Below are 7,128 nucleotides of genomic sequence, written 5' to 3'. Positions count from 1 at the left end.
AAGAGGAGGGAGGGGCGGCCGCCTGGTCACGAAATTAGCGCGGCCCCGACCCAAATCATGGGGCAGTGGTGCCCTCCGGCCTGCTGCGACGCCGTCCAGCCTCTCATCAACATAGTCGCACAATACAGAGGAAGGCTAGGCTTCATGCCAGATGCTACTGTGTGTGTGTGTGTGTTTTTTATGCGTGTTCAAGGTGACACAGTTTATTCAATGGGATGACCTCACCGCGGACAGCTGTGGAGGTTGGTGCACAAGAAGGCGATGGAAGTCCAGAAAATCAGGCGAGATGTTTTTGTGCTCTGAAAGCTGGACACATCTGCAGGTTGGATTCTGGATGTGTGAGACTTTGTGGGTTTTTAGAGGTTGTTGGCGCATTCAGATGTAGTCAAATAGGAGAGGAAGCGTGGTGAAGGCAGGGAAATGAGCTGCAGGTGAGGCTGTGGTTAAAGCTAAAGCTGTGGTCACAGAGTATTAATAGGAAACACTAAGAGAAAGGAGATAGAAAGGGAAATGTTTTTGCTTTGGTGGAAAAAGTACTCTGAACTTTTACTTAAGTTAAAGTAGCAACACTACACTGTAAAAGTACAGAAAAAAAATCTTAACATCAAAAAATACTTAAGTAAAAGTAAGTATTTAAGAATATGTGGCATCCTGCATGTTATGTTATGTAAGGAAAAGTGAGCAGGTGATTATTGCAAAATAAATAATTCATGATTAATAATTTAGCAATAATGGCCTGATTACTGTACATAACTCCACATATTATATAGCTACTTAACAGTAATTTAACACAAAATATTGATTAAAAATGTTTTTTATTCATTCAAAAAAGATTTCATTGCGTCTATGATCAGAGCTGTGTCCATATCACTGGTCTGTTATGCAGAAATAACAGACCTTAGAATACAGTAATTGACCAATCAGAATCAAGTATTTAACAAAGACATGTAATAATGGATTATAATTAATGGGTTACAATAAGTGATGCAGTAATGTGTACATTGCTTGTATGTGACAGCTGGTGAAAAATGGGACTCATTTTAATTACTTATATACTGCAAGGTAGCTTGTGAATTTCCCCCTAGTTCAGTTCAGTTCAGTTTAGTTTAGTTTTACATGATTTAAAAAATGCACAAAAATAGCAAAGATAATGAATATATAGTGCAGGGAGCAGCAAAAAATCCAGAGGCTTTATTTGAAGCTTCCACCTAAATAAGGTTAAAATTTCACAAAGATAACACACAGAAAATAACACAACTGATGACAAATGAATAGTAACAAAATATGTATAGCAAAAATAATAACAACAATAATAACATGGATGAATACAGTCTTATCTAATTTTAACCTATTATAAAATATCAGTTTATTTGCTGATTATATTGTGGATTATTAACCTGGATCTACAAAGTTACTGAAGTCATCAAATAAATGTACTTACTTTCCACCCCTGGATTTTAGCTGTGTGTGGTTTGTTTGGTTTCTCAGTAGATTAATATTGTGTTTAAAAACATTTGAACCATTTATAGCCTCTGTGTGTCTGTGACTTCATGATATCGTCCATAAAAGATTCCAGAGGAGAGAACAACTCTCAGTCGGGCTGCGAGTTCATTAACAAGTGTTTAAAATTCTCAGTCATTTATAATCAAATGCCTCCCTCTAGTGCTCGTCCAGAAAACTGGTCTCTGTACGCTCAGGACGATGCTGTGTCATGTCAGTAAATTATGAAAGAAAGTAAACTTTTGACTATTTCACTTACGTAATGAACAGATATATGAAAAATGGAAAGCTTTATAACTTTTTTTGTGGAAAACAGATTAGAAGACAATAATAACATGATGGTGAAAAACATTTTTTTTACAGGTTAATTTATTTGCCATAAATATTTTGACCTCTTTGTGCATCAAACAAATTTGAATGAAACCATAAGAAGTTTAGGGGTGAAACATGTCTTTGGTGAAGCTGCTTACAACGCACAAATAAATTCTGTTTTATTATCGGAGGTCACAAGCAAAAAGAGACTGGGGATTGGGAAGCATTGGATTAATCTAAGATTTGTAGAAACTGAATGCCTGCTATTGATAACGCATTTAACATGAATAGTTTTGCTTAGATATTCAGCTCTCCTTCCACCACTGATAATAATATACATTTCACATGCACATTTGTGCTCTCTTACATATTCATGTAATAACACATTTACTGTAATATAAAATATGTAATGTAAAATAATTACTGTAACAAAGGCTACAATTTAAGCAGAATTGATTTTTTCATCATATTTCAACACCTGCAGCACGTGCAGTACTGTGCAGAGAGTAACAGTTTGTAATATTAATAAATTATTTACTGTCTATCATGGAAATTTGTCTTTTTAACTCTCTAATTTATTGAGACAACCCCTCCATTTGATCTTACCATATGGGAATCTTTTGCAGAGCCACAGAACCAAAACCAGACTTTATGTCTATTCGTCATATAAAGCAGAGGAGTTTTTCACAATTAGGAAACCCAAAATCTGTTCTCATTAATGGCTTGTAAAATATCAATAAACACGAGTAAATGGATTATTAACCATTTATAAAGCCAATAGCTACTACTTCCAAATCATGACTTTGGTGTTATTGGGAATTTTATCACAGCAGTACTTCAAACACAACAGTAACCTGGATGTTGAGTCTTAATACCCTGATTATTTCTATTTCAAACACTCCAAGAAACAAACGACAACTAACAAATAATGAAGTAGAATAGCGCACAAGCCTCATTTATTTGACAAATGACACCAAATATAAACTCTTGAGCTTCAAACACAGTCGTACTGTTGACCACAGACTTTGTTTGTGGACCAGAAGGAATCAATCTGCCTTCATATTTGACAAACAAATTAAGTAATTTCATTAACACATCTATTAAATGTAGCCTATTCCTGGTTGTTAGCAACACTCAGTCTCATTTTAACATCTCAGTTCTCTGGTTCTACCTGTGACAGACAGGTGTGTGTGTATAAAAGGCATATTGTCAAATAAAGAATTTATTTGACAGTGCTACTTAAAATCAGGGCTGAATGTGACAATATTAAAGGTCCAGTGAGAAAGACTGAGGAATTTATTGGCAGAATATGCCTATAGTATATAGTATATATACTTACATGTAATTATGCAAATAACTTTATTGGTTATAAGACTTATTTGTAACATTCAAAGTTGAATCCAAGTTGTTTGTAGACGCAACAGAAAGATAGTTGAATACTGAGTGTCATTCCCAGGACGTCAAATACCAACACTTTGTGCCGGGGAAGTGTCCTGAACGCAGACAAATAATGAGAAATAGAAGACATAAAGGCAGAGGACAGGCTCTCTGAAGACTCAACCACTACCATATATTTTTAGTGGGTCAAAAGTGATGATTATGTTTATGAGTCTATATGTTTTCTTATGGACAGTATTGCGCATTATGCCTTTAACAGTTCTACTTTGATTGAATTGGGTAATATTTTCTCCTGCAGTAATATTTTGTAAAAACAAAAAATGTGTCTGGAGTAGGACAGATTCTTGATTGCGTTCTTTTGTTTCTTTTTGTTTACTTCTGGTGCTACTTGTAAATATTCAATAGGACAGTGTAATTTTGATAATGGAAACAACTTCTCTTTGATTTTCATTACTGAGTAAAAACATGTATGGGACCTTCATTAGGTTATTGCCTGTCTAATATTGTAGAACTGTGAGTATTTTCTTGGGTAGGGTACTCAGACTTCCCACTCTCACAACACAAACGGCAAAGGCCTACGTTTTGAAACTCTGATGCTGAATTGAGTCCAAATGATTGTCCATGTGATTAAGTACATGTGTGTGTATGTGTTATGAAGCCAGTGGTGTCAAAATCACACTTCAATCATTTTGTTCATCCAGGACTAGCGAATCGACTCATTAATGACTCTTTTGGTTCTGCATGTTTTTACACTCCCTCTCTTAAGCTTGACAGTTTACAGAATATTACAGACAAAAGACGAAACGGACAGAAGGGCGGGACTTGGAGAAAAAAAACAATCACATTTTCAAATCCATCTGCTATTTCAGCAGTGCAGACAGCGCCATGGATTCATCAGTACACAGCACAGTAAGTCTGCTGAAATTTCACAGCCATGGGGGCCATAGCTTCTAATTTGCACGAACCTCAAGTAAGATAAAGGATCAGTGAGTCAGGCAGACTAGACAACCATACTCAACTAAACAACCCTCTGCACCTGCACTCACTCTGCTACAAGGGGGTGAAGAGGGATGCACTTTGGTGCGGCATCCCCCATCAATTCACCTGCTAGTTATTGTTAGATATATCAATATGCTAGACAGCTAGACATCAGCTGATGTGTGTGTTTTGATCTCTTAAAGACTCTTGAACATTGTTCAAACCCACAGAATTTTATTTTTAATTCTAGTGGACATCCCAAAGTTTCCACAGACACCAAATAACATGTCAGGATAATTTTTTTTTGAAAAATGTGATGGTTGTTTCACCCTGAAAGTTACTTTACTGGAAATAAAAAAGGGGTTAACCACATGTGAAGAGGTTGAATGAGAACAAAAGAGTTAACATGATAACTTACAGTGTGTGTTGAGGGGTTTTGTGTGTATATTGTGCGTACATAGCCTTAAAACATTCATTTAGTCATAACCAGATGTCAAGATGGGAGGCTGCCCTTAAAAACTCAATGGGCTAAACAGTGAAGATGTAAATGTTCAGAATAAGGATTTAGTAAAGAAAAGACAGGAGGATGTAAAGGAGAAAATACAGACATGGACACTGTAGATCTTCAGATTTGAGAAATGTGATTCAGTGAGTGTTGGCAGTGTGAGCATGTAGAGAGATAAATGTTCATTATAATACAGTAAAAGAGAGAAAACAAGGAGTTGCTGTTAGGGAACAAGGACAAACAGATACCAAACATACACAATTCAGCCGACCAGACAGATGAGTGAATGATCCTGGTTCACTGTTTTCGTCCCTCTCAACCACCACCAGGGGGCAGACAGGAGCAACAGTCCGACAATGAATCAAAGCACAGTATGAAAATGACTTATTTTAATCAGTGAGAGCAGCTTTGCTTCTAACAAACGCAAAACCGCTTTTCCACAATTCAGACAACACCATTTTAAATTTAAAAGAGTTGTTGAGAGGCATTGTTTTCTGGAGTTTCACAACCGGTTACACACAATCTCAAGACAAAACAATCATGAAGAGTTAATACATTAAAAATTCCCCTTTTAATCAATGTCCTGAGAAAAATATTTCAGACTGAGTGAGTGGTCGTGTTTAGGTCACCAGAGAAGAGGTGGATTAGACGCTATTTTCAGCAAATAGAAGAGTTTTATTCCAAAATTACATATCAATCATTTGACTAAATGTTTCTCAGCAAAACTGATTTAATGATTAACTGCTTCTTTTTTTTAATTTCTGATATCAAACCCATTAATGTGTTCATGTTCATAGTTCATTGTGTTTTGGAATAAAACCCCAAAATGTGTAACTGTCTTGCTGCCACAGCTCAACAGGCTGAGTTTCTAATATCAGACATAAAAAAAAAACACATTCAACCTACCTATCTACAAATAATTCTTGTGGTGATGTTAAAGTGGAATATTTTAAGAATTTGTTCATATTTCAAATGACCACAATGTGTTTTAAGTACTTGGTGCAACAGCTGTGTGTCTATGAAACCTCTGCGACAACTTCAACACCAAAACCTTTTCAGCTTTACCAAGACTTGTTTGGTTTCCAGTTCTCAACTAAAACCTCTAATCAAACAAACCATTAGGCACTCATTAAAGGAGGATTCTGTCAATTTCATACAAAGCTCAGTTTAGTCTACCCGTCATGGAGAGCCTGTGAACAGGTGTGTGTCCTCTGTGGCTCTGGAGGAGCTTTCTGAAGTATGGCCTAATGCCACATTCATGTCATATCAAAGTTTTAAATAATGTTCATGTCAGTGTCCAAGTGGTGATTACAACTGGGATTTTCCCTGAAAGCTCTGATACATCCAACTTTGCACTTTATAATACAAATGTATATAGTGTTACATTGTCAATGCACAGTCAGCATGATGAATCCTGTAATCAAACAACCATCTTCATATATCAGATTGTGTCAAAGCTCACAAATCATTTACATTGAAGTATTTACTGTCTCTACCATCGATCCCATACAGTGTGATCATGGCATAATGAAAGATGCCACTGAGTAGCACTACGGAAAATGTAGGATCCAGCATTTTATGAAGCTTGACTCGACACTAGGGACTAAAAGTTAGGATATCTTGACCTGCGCTGCTTTGACAGTTTAAATAAATAATTGTCTGTTGTTATTCCAACTTATGGGAAAAACGATACTAAATCACTGGAGTACCCCTTTAAAAAAATATCTAAAGAACATATCTGGCAGTATACTAAACTAATTTAGACGTTTGTGTCATACTGTTAAGGCTGTAATTACCTGCAACCCAATTAGAAAAACACACAGCCTCAGCCTCCTAGTTGTGATTCACAGTCGGATATCACCAACAAACTGTTGGCAAAATGTCTGGAAAGCATCACTAACAATTACATCTAAATACAACACAATCATCATGTTGGAACAACGTGTGAACACAAGTTGGGAGTAAAAGGAGATTTTCCCGTTGTTCCCATTCTGCCAACATTGTGTGAACGAAGCATTAGACACATTACCATTTTCCAAGCTGTGACATCACATCAGCTCAGGTAGCTCTGATTGGCTTATTAGGATGGTGCCATTTCACTGGTGAAACAGTGAGGAGTAACAGCTTTTTTTCCCCCCTGGTCGCAAAATGCACCCAGACTAAACTTATTTAAACCTTTTTAAGAAGACTGGTCAGAAATGGAGACAGATGACTGTCTGTCTTATACAGTATTTATGAATCAATATTTACACTTTGCTTTGTGTAAAAGTTGTTACTGTTGCCTTCCTCTACACTTTCACAGAACATTGTTCTTGCACTTGAAGTGCAATAAGATCAACTATTAAAAGAATGTGAGTATAAAGATGCTGGCCTAATGAATTGGTTTCTGTTTGTTATAGCAGATTCTCTGTACTAGTTCATGGAAAACTCACCTG

This window comes from Lutjanus erythropterus, chromosome 14, assembly GCF_056507025.1.
Source record: "Lutjanus erythropterus isolate fLutEry1 chromosome 14, fLutEry1.hap2, whole genome shotgun sequence".
NCBI lineage: Eukaryota > Metazoa > Chordata > Actinopteri > Lutjaniformes > Lutjanidae > Lutjanus > Lutjanus erythropterus.
Note: the sequence above shows the minus strand (reverse complement) of the source record.